The sequence below is a fragment of the Mandrillus leucophaeus genome, unplaced genomic scaffold (genome assembly GCF_000951045.1).
Source record: "Mandrillus leucophaeus isolate KB7577 unplaced genomic scaffold, Mleu.le_1.0 Scaffold785, whole genome shotgun sequence".
Taxonomy (NCBI): Eukaryota; Metazoa; Chordata; class Mammalia; order Primates; family Cercopithecidae; genus Mandrillus; species Mandrillus leucophaeus.
Genome location: NW_012108530.1, coordinates 337,252 through 357,312, shown reverse-complemented (window position 1 = coordinate 357,312; position 20,061 = coordinate 337,252). Strand labels below are relative to the sequence as shown.

The 20,061-nt window shown below is 40.7% G+C and overlaps 1 protein-coding gene across 4 annotated transcripts in view; it reads right to left on the bottom strand.

Moving 5' to 3' along the window:
- Positions 1–20,061, bottom strand: part of PCED1B (PC-esterase domain containing 1B) — a 177,720-nt gene that overhangs the window by 24,494 nt on the left and 133,165 nt on the right. The window contains exons 2-3 of one of the 4 annotated variants that reach the window (XM_011967065.1): positions 4,953–5,009; positions 769–972 (exon numbers count right to left, since the gene is read on the bottom strand). The exons of 1 other annotated variant lie outside the window; for it this stretch is intronic. The gene's annotated coding sequence lies outside the window, so the exon portion shown is untranslated. Of the gene's footprint in view, positions 1–768; positions 1,237–4,952; positions 5,010–20,061 lie in introns of those variants that run through there. 2 more of the 4 variants (XM_011967064.1, XM_011967066.1) reach the window with 2 other exon arrangements.

Genomic DNA, 20,061 nt, shown 5'->3' with positions numbered 1-20,061 from the left:
CACACACACACACACACACACAAACCGTAAGAAATTCTTTCCTTTCTTTTCTTTCTTTCTTTCTTTCATCTCGCTCTGTTGCCCAGGTTGGAATTCAGTGGTGAGATCATGGCTCACTGCAGCCACTCTGCAGGCTCAATCAATCCTCCCACTTCAACCTCCCTAGTAGCTGGGACTACAGGCCTGTGCCACCATGCCCGGCTAATTTTTATAGGTTTTTTTAGAGACAGGGTTTCATCATATTGTCCAGGCTGGTCTTGAACTTAGACTCAAATAATCCACCTGCCTCAGCCTTCCAAAGTGCTTGGATGACAGGTGTGGGCCACTGCACCTGGACTACATACTCTTAATTTTCTCCATTTTATACATTTAAAAATTAAGGCTAAAAGATCGAGTAATCTGCCCAAGGTCATCCATTTCATAAGAAGCAGTGCTGGAAGTAAAAACTGATGCCAAGCCTTTGTGGTCAACCACAACATACAAGATTTCAGACAACAAATGCCTCACGTCCCTTCTGCAGTTCACAACTAAATTGGTTGTTTCCTTTCACTGTCCATTTTAATAAATTTACTAGTTTATCAATCACTAATTTTTTGTTATTGCCAAGCACCAGTTGTCTCTTTAGCGTTACATGGGGTGGGCTGGAGGAGGCTAGGGTACTGATTCCTCTCTACAGTAAGTGCCCCAAAAATGACAGTCTCAAGAAAGGCTGGTCAGAAATGCCAACTTAATGTTTCAAATAAAATGGAAAAACTGAGAAGTACTTACTCATTAAAGTAACTGGTGATGTTTAAGCATCTCTCTCAGTTGATTCTAGATCTCGTCCCTAGATAGCTTTCTTCCTCTCCTGTAGATCATTGTGGCCAGACGGGAGATCTCTGAGCTTGGGCTATAGGGGAAATAGGTTAGCCTTTGGGTGCTGCTATGCTTGCAAGCCAGCGTCTGGGGAGAAGATGACATTTCCGGTGGCATCTGGGGCAAATGACACGAGTCAGCATTTACTTTCTTGCTTTAGGAAGCAGAAGACTAATGACCGAAGCTTCAAGACTTTGACATGTATGAAAACATGAAATGGTAAGTCAATACAAAGACAGCATCTTCCTGGAATTTGGTTTTGAGCTTGCTTTCATTTCACTTTTCTCAGTAATCTGGGTGTAGCTTATTTTGACTCTTCTTTTGATTAAACAATTCAGACCCTCGGCTCTTATTGTTCTTGCTGGTGTGGTGTGTTCACGGCTGAGGAGGTGGTCAGAAGAGGAAAGGAGGAAGTGAGAAGAAACACGGAAATGGTAAGAAGAACTCTACTTTTCTAACTAATATTTCGTAGTAGTAATCTTGTGTTTCTGTGCAATGTGTTACAGTTTACAAACCACTTTTATTTTTATTTATTTATTTATTTTGAGATGGAGTTTCGGTCTTGTTGCCCAGGCTGCAGTGCAGTGGCGTGGTCTCAGCTCATTGCAACCTCTGCCTGCCAGGTTCAAGCAATGCTGCTTCAGGCTCCAAGAAGCTGGGACTACAGGCACCCATCACCACACCGGGCTGATTTTTGTATTTTTAGTAGAGACGAGGTTTTGCCATGTTGGCCAGTCTTGTCGTGAACTCCTGACCTCAGGTGATCCACCCGCCTCAGCCTCCCGAAGTGCTGGGATTATAGGGGTAAGCCACCGCACCAGGCCACAAACCGCTTTTAAATCCTTTCACTTCATCTCTCCACTGCCCTCTTGATGGAAAAATAGCTCAGTCCACACTACAGGAAACCACAGGCCTGAGCCCTGGCCTCAGCTAGATCCAGTATGTGGCAGAGCAAGACAAGAACTTTCTGCTTCCTCCCCTAGTGTTCCACTTGAAACCAGCAGGTAACTCAAGGGGACAGTGTGCTTAAAAGGGAGACTGTTCGTCTGGCGCCGTGGCTCACGCTTGTAATCCCAGCACTTTGGGAGGCCGAGGCAGGTGGATCACCTGAGGTGAGGAGTTCGAGACCAGCTGGCCAACATGGTGAAACCCTGTCTCTACTAAAAATACAAAAATTAGCTGGGCGTGGTGGCGGGTGCTTGTAATCCCAGCTACTCGGGAGGCGGAGGTTACAGTGAGCCGAAATCACCCCACTGCACTCCAGTCAGGGCGACAAGAGCAAGACTCCATCTTTGAAAAAAAAAAAAAGAGGGGGTGAGGAGGCGGTCTTCTGATCGATTAGATAAGCGTAGGCATTTGTTTTCTTTTGTCTGGAATAATATGATTTCGGGGAGGGGAATATCACTTTCCCTACAAATACCAAGATGAAAAAGAAAAGGAAATAATGAATCAGAAAAAAAAAGAGAGAGAAAGAGAGAGAAAACGCATGATTACAGAAGATCCCAATGCATGACTACAGAAGATCAGAATATGCCACCCCCAGGTTCCCGTAATCCCAGCTCCTTGGGAGGCTGAGGCAGGAGAATCGCTTCAACCCAGGAGGCGCAGGTTGCAGTGAGCTGAGATTGCACCATTGCACCTCAGCCAAGGCGACAGCAGGACTCCATCTCAAAAATAAAAAATATGCCACCCCAAAATATAGTTATTTGGCATATTTTGAGCTGATTATTCTGAGCAACTGAAGACACAGGGGTATCTCTGAAAAGCTGTCCTTTTGTAAAATAAATTTATATTTATAAAAGAAATCTACATTAGTCAAAGTATCTGTATCAGGAAGAGTCCTGCTCTCAGACAACTTTTATTACCTGGGAGACTTTTCATTTACATAACAAGACAACCTTTATTCACCATCCATTTCTTTTCATCACCCTCCTATAACTTGTCACTAGTTCTCTGCAAGCCCCAAGTCCCTATTCCTTCCTGTAGCTCAGGATAAGCTTCCATCATCTGGCCTTTCTTTGAGTCTCATGTTTTGTGGGATTCCAGTGTGTGTGCATATAATTAAAAATGTTTTCTCCTTTTCTTTTTTTTAAATTGAGATTTAGTCTCATTATGTCGCCCAGGCTGGTCTTGAACTCGTGGGATCAAGTGATCCTCCCTTGATCCTCAGCTTCCCAAAGTGCTGGGATCACAGGCATGAGCCACTGAGCCTGGCCAAAAATGTTTTTTCTTCTGTTAATCTGTTTTGTGTCAATTTAATTTGTATCGCAGCCAAAGAACCTAGAAGTATGGAAGAAGCCATTTTCCCTCCCTTACAGTACAAAATAACTAACCAACAAGAGTAAGAGATTTCAAAACAGTCCTGAATTACATGCTCTGAAGACTTAGTTTTTTTTTAATGGTATACTATTTATGTAAACTGGATTATGTGACATAATTGTCTTTCCTTGAAAAATATCATTTTACTTTACATCACTGTCTACTCAGTGTGTGGCTTAAAATTAATTCCATACATTGTGCATTGTTTTCATCCTCTTGTCTATGGCCATCAATAATGTTATCTTGCATTTCCCCATGAATTTTAGTACAGTCATTACCATGAAATTTAATACAATCAAGGCAGAACCCAAATGATAGCCTTAATATTTTATAATTCAGAGTAATCTATTACATATCTTTGAAAATCTGCCATTATTTAGTTCTAGCAATTCTATAAATGAATTGCAAATCCTTCTAGTCCTGTAGATTTCAGCTGGTCCGTGCACTGTGAGAATAGAAGAACAATCTCTGTAATCATCCCAAGACCAGAGAACAGAGGAGCTGTAATAATGCAAATGATAATTCCACTTATACTCTTTAAACTTAAAGTTGTTTGAGATCAGCAGATTTTCAACTGATTTTCTGGCTTCCAAGAACTTATTATGCTCTATGTAGACAGCTACTATTGCTAATCTGGCTACTAGTGCTATTCTGGCCCTGTTTCATGTTTCAAAGCTCAGTGAGCCATCTTTTTTTTACCCACCAAACTTGGCTTTTTCTTAAACAGTAATGACAACTTATGCACATATAATGTTTTACCCTGTGAATGTGCTTTCACACAGATATCCTTTAATATTAGCAGCTCGTTAGTAGTTATAGCCACAGAGAAATTTAAACTTTTCTTTATGCAAGCCATTATCGTTTTATCCACATTTTCTAACTTAAGGAATGCAATTATTTTTCTTATCTTCTTGGGAATCCTATAAGTGGGCCGGAAATCAGCCCATTAAATATATACATATATACATTAATTTCAGTTGGCTGGTGTGTGTATGTGCTTAAATCTATTCCTGGGCTGCCTTAAACAAATGGGCCAAATTTGGCAAATAACAAAACTATGCTTTTGCTTTGCTTGTCTGACTTAAACAGTCCACATATTTTTGATAAGTCCTCTTCCAAGCACTTACATTTAGTATTTTCAAGCACATATGAATAATGAATAATTTGTTTCTATTAGGGTACAAAATCTTCTCTGATAGCATATTAGGAACTTTGAGATTCTGGATGAAAACTTCTCATGAGTTCGATTTAGTAACAGAACTAAATTTTGCACTAAGTACGTGCAAACTTTGTGCTGATGAACAAGGCAATAGTTGTTGGGATTTGAGATGTTACAGATTGAGAAGAGCCAAATCAGTGATTTCACTATTAAGGATGGATGGAATGAGAAATGTGAATTTATAAAAGATCCCATTCTGTCAGGATTTCTTAAACGTTTCCACAAAATTCTTAGAATTCTTATGTTTTATGCAAGTTCTGTATTCTGTTCCAGTGTAGCTTAGTGGTTCAGAACATGGCCTTTGCAGGCAGAAAAGCTGGAGTTCAGAGTCCCAAATTAATAACCCACAAGCTGTGTGACTTTGGGAAGGATACTCAACCCCTCTGGCCCACTTCTACTTGTGAAGTTTAAACATGCAAAGTGCTAAGTAGACTGCTTGGCACTTAGTAAATGCTCATTTTATTCCAGGGATTGGTATACATGCATCCATGCTTTAGTAATGCCAAATAGTTCTTTAAATGACTAACCACTAGAAAAAAATGTAAATACTGACGAGTACCTTGTTTGATGGGCACTGTTCCGTGGGCTGGTATGACACCATCACTGCAGGAAGAGACTGCGCAAGTGGAAGGGAGATGACAGAAATCATCGTTCGGTCAAGTTGAAGCTCGGGGAGATTGAGCAGCTGCCTCAATCACACAGGTTAACTACCGAGCTTGGACTAAAGACCAGGCTTCCTGGGTACCAGACTCATAGTTCCAGAGCCATAGTTCATGAATTTTTTTCTCTGTAAAAGAAAAGGCTGTAAGCTCTTTCACAGAGAATAATTTAATACCCTACAAGAATTGGGTCTTACATTATTTAGCAATGTCCCTTACCTTTAAACCACAGTTTAGTTTTCTAATTCCAGTTCTCTCTCCTTTTTTCTTTTTGTTTTTTTGAGACAGAGTCTTTCTCTGTCACCTATGCTGGAGTGCACTGCTGTGATCTCAGCTCACTGCAACCTCCACCTCCAGGCTCAAGTGATCCTCACACCTCAGTCCCCCACCTATCCCCAGTAGCTGGGACCACAGGAGTGAGCCACCACGCCCTGCTAGTTTTTTGTATTTTTGGTAGAGATGGGGTTTCGCCGTGTTGCCCGGGCTGGCTTCGAACTCCTGGGCTCAAGTGATCCGCCCGCTTCAGCCTCCCAAAGTGCTGGGATTACAGACCTGAGCCACTATGCTCAGTTCTTTTTTTTTTTTTTGAGACAGAGTCTCACTCTGTCTCCCACACTAGAGTGCAGTGGTGCCATCTTGGCTCATTGCAACCTCTGCCTCCTAGGCTTAAGCAATTCTCCTGCCTCAGCCTCCTGAGTAGCTGTTATTATAGGCATGTGCCACTACACCTGGCTACTTATTATTTTTTTTTAAGTAGAGTTGGGGGTCCACCATGTTGGCCAGGCTGGTCTTGAACTCTTGGTCTCAAGTAATTCACACGCCTCAGCCTCCCAAAGTGCTGGGATTACAGGCGTGAGCCACCGCGCCCGGCCATAAGGTTGTTTTGTCAAGGAAGATGGAAATAACTTAATATTTTTGGATGTGTGTTATTCTTCCTTTCTTACTTTATTAGATAAACATTCATCAAGTGTTCCCTCAGTCAGGCACAGTGCTTAGCACCTGAGATATGAGGTTGAGTAGGACATGGTCTTCTCTATGTCCTGTAGCTTGCAGTGCAGGGAGGGAAAAACACAGAAGCAGATAATTAGAATTCAATGTTGGGAGTGCATTGATGGCTTTATGTTAGAGTATCACTTCTATTACTGAAAAGGGACTTTTAAAATTCTACTGAAAATGTGAAAATGACTGAAAACAGCACCATAAAAAGTAGCTCCTAGTCATATTCTTTTCTGATGAGTATTTACTGTGTACATACGATTGGCCCACATTGCATCCTTTGTTTTATAAATTAATCGTATATCACTATTCTATTTTATTGGTAAAATAGTAGGCTTTTAAGTATTTTTCCCAATTATCACTTACAAAAATATTGTTAACAGCTTACTTTTTTTGCTCTTCCTTTTTCTTTTAGGGTGCTCTTTTCCTTAACATAGTTTGTTGTTGCTTCTCTGAAATACATTTATTTATTTATTTTTTATTATTATTACTTTTTTCAGACGGAGTGTTGAAAGACTGGAGTGCAATGGTGTGATCTTGGCTCACTGCAGCCTCCACCTCCTGGGTTCAAGCGATTCTTGTGCCTCGGTCTCCCAAGTAGCTAGGATTAAAGGTATGCACCACCACGCCCAGTCAATTTTTGTATTTTCAGTAGAGGTAGGGTTTCACCATGTTGGCTAGGCTGGTCTTGAACTCCTGACCTCAGGTGATCTGCCTGCCTCGGCCTCTCAGAGTGCTGGGATTACAGGCAGGAGCCACCAAGCCCGGCCTGAAATACATTTAAATAAATGAAGATGGAGAATCAGACATTAGTTTCATTTATCTGAATCTGGTGCAGTTTAATTAATCTATAATTGTAAATCTTAGAATCATATGTCAGTATTCTATTTTGTTAGTCATGATTTCTAAGTGTTACATAACTGTGGCCCCAGCCACTTTATATTTTGGTATCATGACAAAAGACTGATTGTGGTTATTTTCTACCTATGCATTTATTCTTAGTGATATATGCTGGTTAAATTATGGGATAGTTTAAAAATACATGACAAAAATAGCTAAGAGTAAAGAAATGTCTTTGTTTCTGGTTGAATAAAATGACTACGCAAGGTTCCAATTTAAAATAAATTCTAAACGAATCATGTTATTTTCCGAAACTGCTCCTCCTCTCAGAAAATGAAATCAATATCTACCCGGTTGCCCCAAGACAGAAATCTCAAGATCATCTGTGACTCCTTCCTCTTCATCTGCCACAAGTAGAGTAGCTTCTATCTCCAAAGCCAATCTTTGATCAGTCCTCTTCCTATAGCCTCTAACTATAGCCTCTGCTTTAGTTCAAATCTAGAATCCTGCTGTGGTGGTGCTGTGGCTTCCAAGTTTATCTTCCCACTAATGTTCCTTTCTTCCTCCAATCCATTCTCTAAACCACAGTCTTGCTCTTTCTGAGACGCAGATCTTATAATTTTACTTCCCTTCATAGGCTGAATTTAACCTGCTAAATCATGTCAAAATTTTTCTGAAGATACCAGCCTTTCTGCCTTAATCAAACACATTAGAAAATCCATAGCATTACTGGGAAAAAGCCTGAAGATCCCAAATTGATAAGGCATCTGGATTCCCTTTGATAACAGTATTCAATAACAATGAACACCTACTGAGTATACTATTCCAAGCATTTAAAGTGTATTAACTCTTTTTACAAAATCAACAATAATCATTATTGCTACCATTTATTGAGAGCCTACTTTACCAGGTGTCACATATTCATTTATTCATTATTGTTACCTTTTTTTTTTGAGACGAAATCTTTCTCTGTTGTGCAGGCTGGAGTGCGATGGCATGATCTTGGCTCACTGTAACCTCCACCTCCCGGGTTCAAGTGATTCTCCTGCCTCAGCCTCCCGAGTAGCTGGGATTACAGGGATGTGCCACCACGCCCCAGTAATTTTTATATTTTTAGTGGAGGAGGGGTTTTTCTACGTTGGCCAGGCTGGTCTCAGGTGTTCCTCAGGTGTTCCTTCTGCCTTTGGGATTACAGGTGAGCCTATTGTTACCTTTAAAACCACCCTGCAGGGTAGCTCTTACTGTCTCTGTGAGGAATACCAGAAAAGGGAAAGGACTTCCTGGAGGGCTGGTTCTGCCTCAAGCCAATCAGCTGACACTAAGCAGTGAAGCCAGAATCTGAGGTCTCTCTGCCTGCCCTGGTCTTTGCTCACCCTGACACCAGACACCTCACTGTGTCCTGAGCAGCACAGATGCCACACCCACAGTGTCACATAGAGAAGGGTGATGTAAATGAAAATTAAAACACTGTGACAAAGTCAAGGAGGGCATTTGTTTTTGTTGTTGTTGTTATTTTTGGTAGAGACAGGGTCTCACTATGTTGACCAGGCTAGGCTGGTCTCGAACTCCTGGGCTTAAGCAATCTGCCTGCCTCAGCCTCTCAAAATGTTGGGATTACAGCCATGAACCACTGCACCCGGCCAGTGTCAGGCTTTGTTTCCTACAAGTCAAATCAAAACAGCCAGCAAGCTGGGTTCCACCGGGTGGCTCATGCCTGTAAACCCAGCAGTTTAGGGGCCCAGGGTGGAAGGATTGCTTGAGCCCAGGAGTTTGAAACCAGTCTAGGCAACATAGCGAGACCCCGTCTATACAAAAATAAAAATAGGCTGGGCAGGGTGACTCATGCTTATAATCCCAGTACTTTGGGAGGCTGAGGGGGGTGCATCACCTGAGGTCAGGAGTTCCAGACCAACCTGGCTAATATGGAGAAACCCTGTCTCTACTAAAAATACAGAAATTAGCCAAGTGTGGTGGTGCATGCCTGTAGTCCCAGTTACTCGGGAGGCTGAGGCAGGAGAATCGCTTGAACCTGGGAGGTGGAGGTTGCTGTGAGCCGAGATCGTGATACTGCACTCCAGCCCGGGTGACAGAGTGAGACTCCGTCTCAAAAAAATAAAATAAAAATAAAAAGTAGCCGAGGGTGGTGGTGTGTGCTATACTCACCTACTCAGGAGGCTGAGGTGGGAGGATCACCTGAGCCCAGGAAGTCAAGTCTGCAGTGAGCTATGATTGTGCCACTGCACTCCAGCCTGGGAGAGGAGACCCTGTCTCAAAACAAACGAACAAACAAAAACCGAAATCACTAAGTTTATCCCCCAGCACCAAGTCTGTCCCTTAACAGTATGGCTGCTTTGAGTTCAGGCATGTGTCTAAGGCAGCTGGTTCAGAGACCTTGACACCTGGTGGAATCACAGAATGAAGACCCTGGGAAAATTTCTTATAGCTCATTTATTTAAAGCTTTACAATTGTTTACACTGCTCAGGAAAAAAAGAGAGAGAGAGAAAAAAAAAAAACAAAAACCGAACAAACTCTGGGTGTTCAGAGAGCTGTGTTAGCCCACAAAGTTCAAAGGAGAAACTGTCATTCACAGAGCTTGATTAACCAGATTTAAATTTCAGGAGGAAGTAAGCTATGAAAAATCTGTATCCTTTGCCTGTCATATGCCTAGTTTGTTAAAGAAAACTAGAGAAGGAGCTTGTTATTCTTTAAATAGAAAAGCTTTAAATCAAAAAAGCCCTGAAATGTTTTATCTGAGTACGTTCTCTCAGCAGGTTTCTTAAGAATAATTGATTCTAGTCAGGTCTTAGGGGCCAAGACCCGGATCACAAGGCTGGTGCAAGTTCTTTAAGTTGTGATTGCATCTGATGAAGAGGAATGCATACTTACATATTTGTGTAAGGAAGATTTCCTTATTGTCATTTCCTTCCATGACAATAGGTCCTGAAAGGATATTCCCTCAAGGCCCTGAGCTAGAGACCACAGGGTAACTCTACATGCTCTTCTCCTAATAAGATTTTGGTAACATCTGATTGTTTGCTAAAATCCCATCGAAGCCCCTTCCTGCTTGGTCCACAAAAACAAAGAGGAAGGAAGGGACGTCAGTGGGCATACACACTGTCACCCATGCTAAGAGAAAAGGTAGTTGAGAGCTCTGCTTGCCCACACGCCCATCTGCTGGGTCATCCTTGTCCAATCAGGAGAGAAACAGCACTTCCTTTCCTCAGTGGGACTGGGAGGAGGCAGCAGCCTCAGGTAGCTGGAAGGTGTGCCCCTGGGCCTCAGACAGCTCAGGGGAGGTGGCACAGGGCTTTATCTTTCATAGAGCTAATTAGGTTCTTATCTGTGCTACCAGATGAGCCCAGCTGCCAGCTCCTCACTTCATCTCAACCAATCCAACAGGCTATTCAAACCAACACTGATATTATCCTAGCAATTTGTTTTACATATTTTGGACAAACATTTAGAGTAATTTAGTCCTCCATCTGTCACCTTCAGGCTAAAGCCCTTTATTTTCTTGGTGCATTGCCCATGGGGCTCCATCTAGGTCCTGAAAGGATATTCCCTCAAGGCCCTGAGCTAGAGACCACAGGATAATTCTCTTCTCCTAATAAGATTTTGGTAACATCTGATTGTTTGCTAAAATCTCATTCAAAGCCCCTTCTACCTGGGCAGAGCCAGCCAAGTTGAGTTCAGCTTCAGTTGGATGCATATGTCAAAGTCCCTGGCCATTTGAATAGCCTTTACCTAAGGCAAGAGCAAATGCTGGCTAAACTATCTAATCACCATTTATTTATGTTGGTGGTGTTGGGATTTGAGAGCACAGAGTGGAAGGTAGAAACAGGGTAGTGTCTGTAACTACTGTCAGGTCTACTTCCTCACTTTCCTTTTTAACATACAAGGTCCTTAAAAAAACCTTGGATTTTTTTTTTTTTCAGGGGCAAGGGAATGTAGAGATGGGGTTTCGCTATATTGACGAGGCTGGTCTCAAGTGATCCTCCTGCCTCAGTCCCCCAAAGAAAATCTAGGATTTAAAAAATGATCAATTCATATAAAGAGAGACTGAAAAAAATGGAAGTGAACTTTTGCCTTGTCCCCAGTAGGCTGAGGAATTACCAAGGAGGCAGGAGGTGGAGCAAAACACACTAAGCCTGATACCAATCATTGACAATATTATGGTTAGTACTTATTGAGTGCTGACTATGGTTGAAACTGCCCTTGCAAAATTATGACTGAGACAGTGAGAGATCTAACTTAACCAACGCTGTCTTGCCTCTAACCTCCAAGCTGTCCTTGTTCATTCCTGGGTGTAGGCTGAACTAACTTTGGGAGAAATTTAGTTTATAGTTTAAAACAAAGATGATAACAGCCCTTTCCCAAAGCAGACCTCCTTCTTGTCTGGGGACTAGATGGCCTTCGTAGGATTAACATGAACCACAGATTAGAAATTATGGATAGGAGTCATGCAGCTGGAGGCTCCAAGATTCTGACCCTCCCTAAACTGCTCCTATGATCAATGCTTGAGATATTTTGCAGACCCTGCATGTGATGGATCAGCTGACGCCATCCAGTTCGGTAAACTGGTTCATCTGATCTTGTGCCCTGCACCCAGGAACTGACTCAGCACAAGAAGACAGCTTTGACTCCTTCTGATTTCATCCCTAACCAATCAGCACTCCTAGCTCACTGGCTTCCTCCGACCCACCAAATTGTCCTTAAAAACTCTGCTCTCCAAATGCTGGGGGAGACTGATTTTCGTAATAATAAAACTCTGGTCTCCCACACAGTTGGCTCTTCGTGAATTACTCTTTCTCTATTCCAATTCCCTTACTTTGGTGAATTGGCTCTGTCTAGGCAGTGGGCAAGGTGAACCCCTTAGGCGGTCACATGGTTATTGACCCTTCTTTTTCCTTCCTTCCTTCCTCTCTCTCTCCCTCTTTTCCTCTGTCCTCTTCTCCCTCCTTCCCTCTCTTTATTTCTTTCCTCCTATTCATAAAAAACTATTGAAACTGCCTTTGCAAAAATTACAACTAAGAAAATTATGTCAGTGAAAGAAATCTGACCTAACTGACTCGACCTTGCTTCTAATTTCCAAGTTGTTACACCATTCCTGGGTATAGGCTAAAGTAACTTTGGGAGGAACTTAGTTTATAGTATAACTTTGAAACAAAGACGATAACAGCGCTTTGCCAAAACAAACCACCTTCCTACCTGAATACTAGACTGCCTTTGCAGGACCACCACATTAGCTGCCAGATTATAAATTATGGTTTAGGAGTCATGCAGCTGGAGGCTGCAGGATTCTGAACCTTTCCAAATTGGTCCTGGGGATAATGTCACTATAATAAAACCTAAGATCAGTGCTTGAAGTATTTTGTAGACCCTGTACTCCATGGATCAGCTGGCACCACCCAGATCCATAAACTGGCTCATCTGATCTTGTGGCCTCCATCCAGGAACTGATTCAGTGCAAGAGGATAGCTTAGACTTTTCATGATTTCATCTCTGAACTGATCCATCAGTGCTCCCCACTTTCCAACCCCCTACCCATGAAATTATCCTTAAAATCTCTGATCCCTGAACTCTGGAGAGGCTGATTTGAATAATAATAAAACTTCAGTCTCCCATACTGTGGCTCTGCATGAATTACACTTTCTCTGTTGCAATTCCCCTGTCTTAATAAACTGCTTCTGTCTAGGCAGTGGGCAAGGAGAACCTGTTAGGTGATTATACTAGTGGCTAAATTAGTTTATGGTTACAGTATTTACATATAACCTCAATTACAAGGAAAATTAAATGATTATGGAGGCAACTGAACTAGAGTATCCAGATTCTCTTATACTAAGAGTCACTGAGTATATAGTATTTATTGCTAAATTAGAAAGAAATGTTATGGCCCATCTGTAGACAATAAGGCAAATTCAGAGGAGCAATTAAGAGCCACCCGGAACCTTTACTTTTAGATGCATGACCTGTCTCCCCTGGTCTGTAGGCAGTGGAGGATTAAGGAAACAAGGCACAAGGTAGCCCTGGGAGTAAATTAACAGCATAATACACACTTCAAGAACACCCAGAGGTCTGTGAGTGAGACCAGGAGTTGCAAAGTTAAATGGCTGTAGGGACCAGACATGAGATATAAATGAGTAAATGAGCAGTGTTTGTTCTTTGTACATAGATTCACTTTGCATATTAAACATGGAAGAGTATCAGGAAGTGAAGGACCTCTTCAAGGAGAACTATAAACCACTGCTCAAAGAAATTAGAGAGGACACAAACAAATGGAAAAGCATTCCATGCTCATGGATAGGAAGAATCAATATCATGAAAATGACCATACTGCCCAAAGCAATTTATAGATTCAATGCTGTTCCCATTAAACTACCACTGACGTTCTTCATAGAATTAGAAAAAAAAAATTTAAAATTCATATGGGGGTTGGGCATGGTGGCTCACACTTGTAATTCCAGCACTTTGGGAGGCTGAAGCAGGCAGATCATTTAAAAGTCAGGAGTTCTAGACCAGCTTGACCAACATGGCTAAACCCTGTCTCTACTAAGAATACAAAAATTAGCCAGGCATGGTGGCACATGCCTGTAGTCTCAGCTACTTGGGAGGCTGTGGTGGAGGATCGTTTGAGCCTGGGAGGCGGAGGCTACTTTTAAAAAGTCAAAAAACAACAGATACTGGTGAGGTTGTGGGGAAAAAGAAATGCTTTTACACTGTTGGTGGGAGTATAAATTAGTTCAACCATTGTGGAAGACAGTGTGGCGATTCCTCAAAGACCTAGAGGCAGAAATACCATTAGACCCAGCAATCCCATTACTGGGTATATACTCAAAGGAATATAAATCATTCTATTATAAAGACACATGCATATGTATGTTCATTGCGGCACTATTAACAATGGCAAATAAATGAAATCCACCTAAATGCCCATCAGTAATAGACTGGATAAAGAAAATATGGTACATATACACTGTGGAATACTATGCAGCCATAAAAAGGAATGAGATCATGTCTTTTGCAAGGACAGAGGTGGAGTTGGAGGCCATTATTCTTAGCAAACTAATGCAGGAACAGAAAACCAAATATTGCATGTTCTCACTTATAAGTGGGAGCTAAATGTTAAGAACCCATGGATACCAAGGGTAGGGAACAACACACACTGGGGCCTGTCGGAGGGTGAAAGGTGGGAGGATGGAGAGTATTAGGAAGAATTGCTAGTGGATTCTGGGCTTAATACCTGGGTGATGGGATGATCTGTGCAGCAAATGACAATGGCACATGTTTACCTATGCAACGAAACTGCACATCCTGCATATGTACCCCTGAACTTAAAAGTTGGAAATAAAAAATTTTTAAAAATTAAAAAAAGAAAAGAGAAGACTGGGCACGGTGGCTCATGCCTGTAATCCCAGCACTTTGGGAGGCCGAGGCAGATGGATCATCTGAGGTCAGGAGTTTGAGACCAGCCTGGCCAGCGTGGTGAAACTCCATCTCTACTAAAAATACAAAAATTAGCAGGACATGGTGGCTGGTGCCTGTAGTCCTAGTTACTTGGGGGGCTGAGGCAGGAGAATCTTTTGAATCCGAGAGACAGAGGTTGCAGTGAGCCGAGATCATGCCACTTTACTCCAGCCTGGGCAACAGACCTGGACTCTGCCTCAGAAAAAAAAAAAAAAAAAAAAAAAAGAAAAGAAAGAAAAGAGAAGTACTTCTTTATCACAAAGAATATACAGAGGTGAAAGTATGGTGGTAAATGAAAATTAATAGTCTCAGTGTTGGGAACAATTGGGATTAGTGAGGATTGTGGCAAACTGGAGACCACATGTATAATTTAAGAGCACCGTGGCCACTCTGCTCTAGCAGATTACTTCATGAGGGAATATGGCTTTAAATTGCCAAAATTCCAATTTTTCAAAAATAAAAAAACTGTGAATATATATTTTTGGTCAGGCGCGGTGGTTCACACCTGTAATCTCAGCACTTTGGGAGGCCAAGGCAGGCGGATCACAAGGTCAGGAGTTCAAGACCAGCCTGGCCAACATGGTGAAACCCCGTCTCTACTAAAAAATAAGTCAGGCATGATGGCAGGTGCCTATAATCCCAGCTACTCAGGAGGCTGAGGCAGGAGAATTGCTTGAACTTGGGAGGTGGAGGTTGCAGTGAGCTGAGATCGCACCACTGCACTCCAGCCTGGGTGACAGAGCGAGACTCAGTCTCAAAAAAAAAAAAAAAAAAAATGCACATATGCACATATACATACATACATACATACATATATATATATATGAGCTGTATCACGATTTTTAAACATTTCCTCAAATAAAAAGGTACTGCATAGGTAAAACCAAACAGTTTTGCAGCTTTGCAATTTTTTTCTTTTTTCCTTTTTTTTTTACTTATGTCTAGACCTGAAGGAGTCAAATTCAGGCAAATATCTGGGAATCAGGGACCACACAGAATCAGATCAACCTGGGGCTGTGTGTAGAAGACATGTGAGCAGTGAGGACTGCAGAAGCTATGGAAGAACTAGAGACAGAAAGTTCTGAAACTATCTTCGCCTTAGGAACAGACTTTCTCTTCTAGCTGTAGCAAAAACCAGTAATGGTTTCCCAGGCAACATCCAGTCTGGCATAACCTGGAAGTTCATGTGTTTCTGCAATGCAGTATCATCTCTTGATGGGCAAATTTTGACATAATTTTCCAGACTTTTAACCAATCCAGGAATGGAAGCTTAGAATGTTCTACTGAGTATCAACTCCCTGTCGTGGCAAATATTAACCCTTCTGTTATGTGCAAAGAGCTCTTAATGAATTCTCATTATCTTAGTAGCACATTAGAATCAGGTTCTCAAAGCCTGAATGCTTCATAAGTATTCTCTAGGTGATATTTATATTTTATTTGTGGTGCTTACAATGAATATAGATAATTGTATATTTGTAACATCAATATACTAACTAATGTGGTACTTGACCTAAATGGCTTTAAATATTTCTTCGTAATTGGGCAGAGCTTAGTGGCCTGTTTTCAGATAGATGCTCAGGTTTACACACACGACTCCTCAAAGACAGACTTAAAAATATTTGCTTCCAGGCCTGGTGCGTTGGCTCACACCTGTAATTACAGCACTTTGGGAGGCCAAGGCGGGCAGATCACTTGAGCTCAGAAGTTCAAGACCAGCCTGGGCAACATGGTGAGACTCCCATCTCTACAAAAATACAAAAAATTAGCTCTGTGTGGTTGCACACACCTGTAGTCTCAGCTACTCAGGAGGCTGAGGTGGTAGGATCACCTAACCCTGGGAGGTTGAGGCTGCAGCGAGCCAAGATCGCACCACTGCATTCCAGCCTGAATGATACAGTGAGACCTTGTCTTAAAAAAAAAAAGAAAAAAAGAAAAGAAAAAAATTCTTCCTTTGTTAAGGAATAACAATAAAATACTGCTGGGTAGTGTCAATAACCATACTATCTGAAACTTTTTAAAAGCCTTTCAAATAACTTCAAACAAACGTCTATATTGTTTTTTAGAACACTGGGGAAATAGAATTTAAATGGACAACTGTGTCTTTTAATCCACATTGCATACGTCTGTTATTATTTAAGTCTCATTATTATTTTTTCCACTTACTCTGCAGTGATCTGAACTGACATGGCCTAGTGTTACTGGTCCAGCAAAGCAGTGGAATTCTGTAAGCACACTGCACTAATATCAGCAAGGCATTTGGTGAGGGCATTTGCTGCCAAGTTTTGGGAATTATGATAGAGCTGCTACAAATATTCAAATGCAGGATTTGGGGTGGTCGTTAAGTCTTTAGCTCATTTGGATAAACGCCAACTCACTTGGGTAAATGGGAGTACGATTGCTGGATTCTATGTTAAGATTAAGTTTAATGTTGTAAGAAGCTGCCAATCTGTCTTTTGAAGTGGCTGTGGCATTTTTCATTCCTACCAGCAACAAATGAGAGTTCTTGTTGCTCCACATCCTCACCAGTATTTGGTGTTGTCAGTGTTCTGATTTTCTAACCATTCTAATAGGGGTGTAATAGTACCTCATTGTTTTAGTTTGTAATTCCCTAATGACATATGATACTGAGTATTTTTTCATGTGCTTATTTGCCAGCCGTATGTCTTCTTTTGGTGAGGTGTCTATTCAGGTCTTTTGCCCATTTTTTTTTACTTGGGTTGTTTGCTTTCATATTGTTGAATATTAACACTTTACATATTTTGGATAGAATTTTTTTTTTTTTGAGGCAAGATCTGTCTCTATAGCCCAGGCTGGAGTGCAGTGGTGTGAACTTGGCTCACTGAAACCTTCCAGGGCTCAAGCCATCCTCCCACCTCAGCCTTCTGAGTAGCTGGGACTATAGGCTTGTGCCACCATGCCTGGCTAATTTTCATATTTTTTTGTATTGTAGTGATGTGGTTTCACCATGTTGCCCAGGCTGATATTTTGGATAATACTTCTTAATCAGATGTATTTGCAAATATTTTCTCCCTGTCTGTGGCTTACCCTTTTATTTTCTTAACAGTATCTTTTGCCAGGCTGAAATTCTTAGTTTTATTGAAGTCTCACTTATCAATTTTTCTTTCATGGATTGTGCTTTTGGTGTTGAATCTACAAATTCGCAACTAAACACAAGGTCACCTAAAGTTTCTCCTGTTATCTTTTAGGAGTTTTGTAGTTTTATATTTTATGTTTAAGTCTATAATCCACTTTGAGTTAATTTTTGTGAAAGGTGCAAAGTCTATGTTAGATTAATTTTTTTTCTTATTTTGCATGTGGATGTCCTGTTGTTCTAGAACCATTTGTTGAAAAGATTAGTCTTTCTCTATTGAATTGCCTTTGCTCCTTTGTCAAAGATCAATTGACTGTATTTATATAGGTTTATTGTTTTATTTGTCTTTTCCTTCACAAATGCCACACTGTCTTGATCATTATAGCTTTATAGTAACGCTTGATGCCAGATAGCGTCAGTCTTTCACCTCTGTTCTTTTACAATATTATGTTGGCTATTCTGGGTCTTTTGCGTTTTCTTATAAACTTTAGAATACAATTATTAATATTCATAAAATAACTCGCTGATATTTGAATGTGGATTGTGTTGAATCTATAGATCAAGTTATCAGGAAGAACTGGTGGCATGAGGAATTTGAGTCTTCCTATCCATGAGCATGAAATAGCTCTTCATTTATTTAGTGATTTGATTTCTGTCCTCACAGTTTTGTAGTTCTCCTTATATAGGTCCTAAGATTTATACCTAAGTAATTTTTTGGTGCAAATATGAATGGTTTATTTTTGATTTCAAATTCCAGTTGTTCATTGCTTATATATAGGAAAGCAATTACATTTGTATACTAACTTTTTGTGTTATGTGATCTTGCTATAATTACTTACTATAATAGTTTCAGGATGGTTTTTTGCTGTTGTTGATTCTTTGGGATTTTCCTTCTTTTCTTTTCTTTTCCTTTCTTTTCTTTTCTTTTTTCTTTTCCTTTTCTTTTTTTTTTTGAGATGGAGTTTAGCTCTTGTTGCCCAGGCTGGAGTGCAATGGCACAATCTCAACTCACTGCAACCTCTGCCCCTTGGGTTCAAGAGATTATGCTGTCTCGGTCTCCCGAGTAGCTGGGATTACAGGCATGCACCACCATGTCTGGCTAATTTTTTGTATTTTTAGCAGAGACAGGGTTTCACCATGTTGGCCGGGCTGGTCTCAAACTCCTGACCTCAGGTGATCCGCCTGGCTCGGCCTCCCAAAGTGCTGGAATTACAGGCGTGAGCCACTGTGCCTGGCTTCTTTGGGATTTTCTACATAATCACATCATCTGTGAACAAAGTTTTATTTCTTTCTTCCTTCTCAATCTGTTTACCTTGCTTTTTGTCTGTTTGTTTGTTTGTTTTTTGGTCTTATTGCATTAGTTAGGACTTCCAGTACAATGCTGAATAGAAGTAGTGAGAGGGAGGGGACACCCTTGCCTTGTTTTTGATCATAGGGAGAAAGATTCTAGTTTCCTAACATTAAGCATGATGTTAGGTGTAGTTAGTTTGCAGTTATCCTTTATGAAGTTGAGATCCAGTTTCCCTCTGCTCCTAGTTTGTTTAGAGTTTTTTTTCTCTAAACTATGAATGAGTGCTGGATTTTGTCAAGTGCTTTTCTGCATCTGTTGATATAAGCATATAAATTTTTCTTCCTTAGCCTATTGATATAATAAATTACATTAATTGATTTTCAAATCAATTGAACCACTCTGTATACCTGGAATAAAATACATTTGGTTGTGGTGCACAATTCTTATACATTGTCAGATTTCATTTGTTAATATTTTGTTGAGAATTTCTGGATTTATGATTGTGAAAGATATGAGTCTGTAGTTTTCCTTTCTTTTAACGTCTTTGTCTGGTTTTGGTATAGGATTAACGCTAGCCTCATAGAATGAGTTAAGTGTTTCCTTCACTTCTATTTTCTGGAAGAAATAGTAGAGAATTGGTATCATTTCTGCCTTAAATATTCAGTAGAATTAGCCAGTGAACCTATCTGGGCCTTGTACTTTCTGTTTTAGATGGTTATTAATTATCAGTTAAATTTCTTTAATATATTTTGGCTAATTCAGATTATCTGTTTCTCTTTGTGTGGGTTTCAGTAGACTGTGTCTTTCTAGAAAATGTTCTATTTTCATATAAATGATCATATTTGTGGGCATAGAGTTGTGACTAATATTCCTTTAATATTCTTTTAATGTCCATGGATCAGTAACAATGGCCCCTTTTTCATTTCTGATATTAGTAATTTACGTCTTTTCCCTTTTTTTGTATGTCATTGTATTTTATTTTATTATTTATTTATTTATTTATTTACTTTTTTGAGATGGAGTTTCACTCTTGTTGCCCAGGCTGGAGTGCAATGGTGTGATCTCGACTCACTACAACCTCTACCTTTTGGGTTTAAGTGATCCTCCTGCCTTAGCCTCCCGAGTAGCTGGGATTACAGGCGTCCACCACAATGCTCAGCTAATTTTTTGTATTTTTAGTAGAGATGGGGTTTCACCATGTTGGCAGGCTCGTCTCAAACTCCTGACCTCAGGTGATTCACCTGCCTCGGCCTCCCAAAGTGTTGGGATTACAGGCGTGAGCCACTGCACCTGGCTATCATTGTATTTTAATATGCTTTTTTTTTT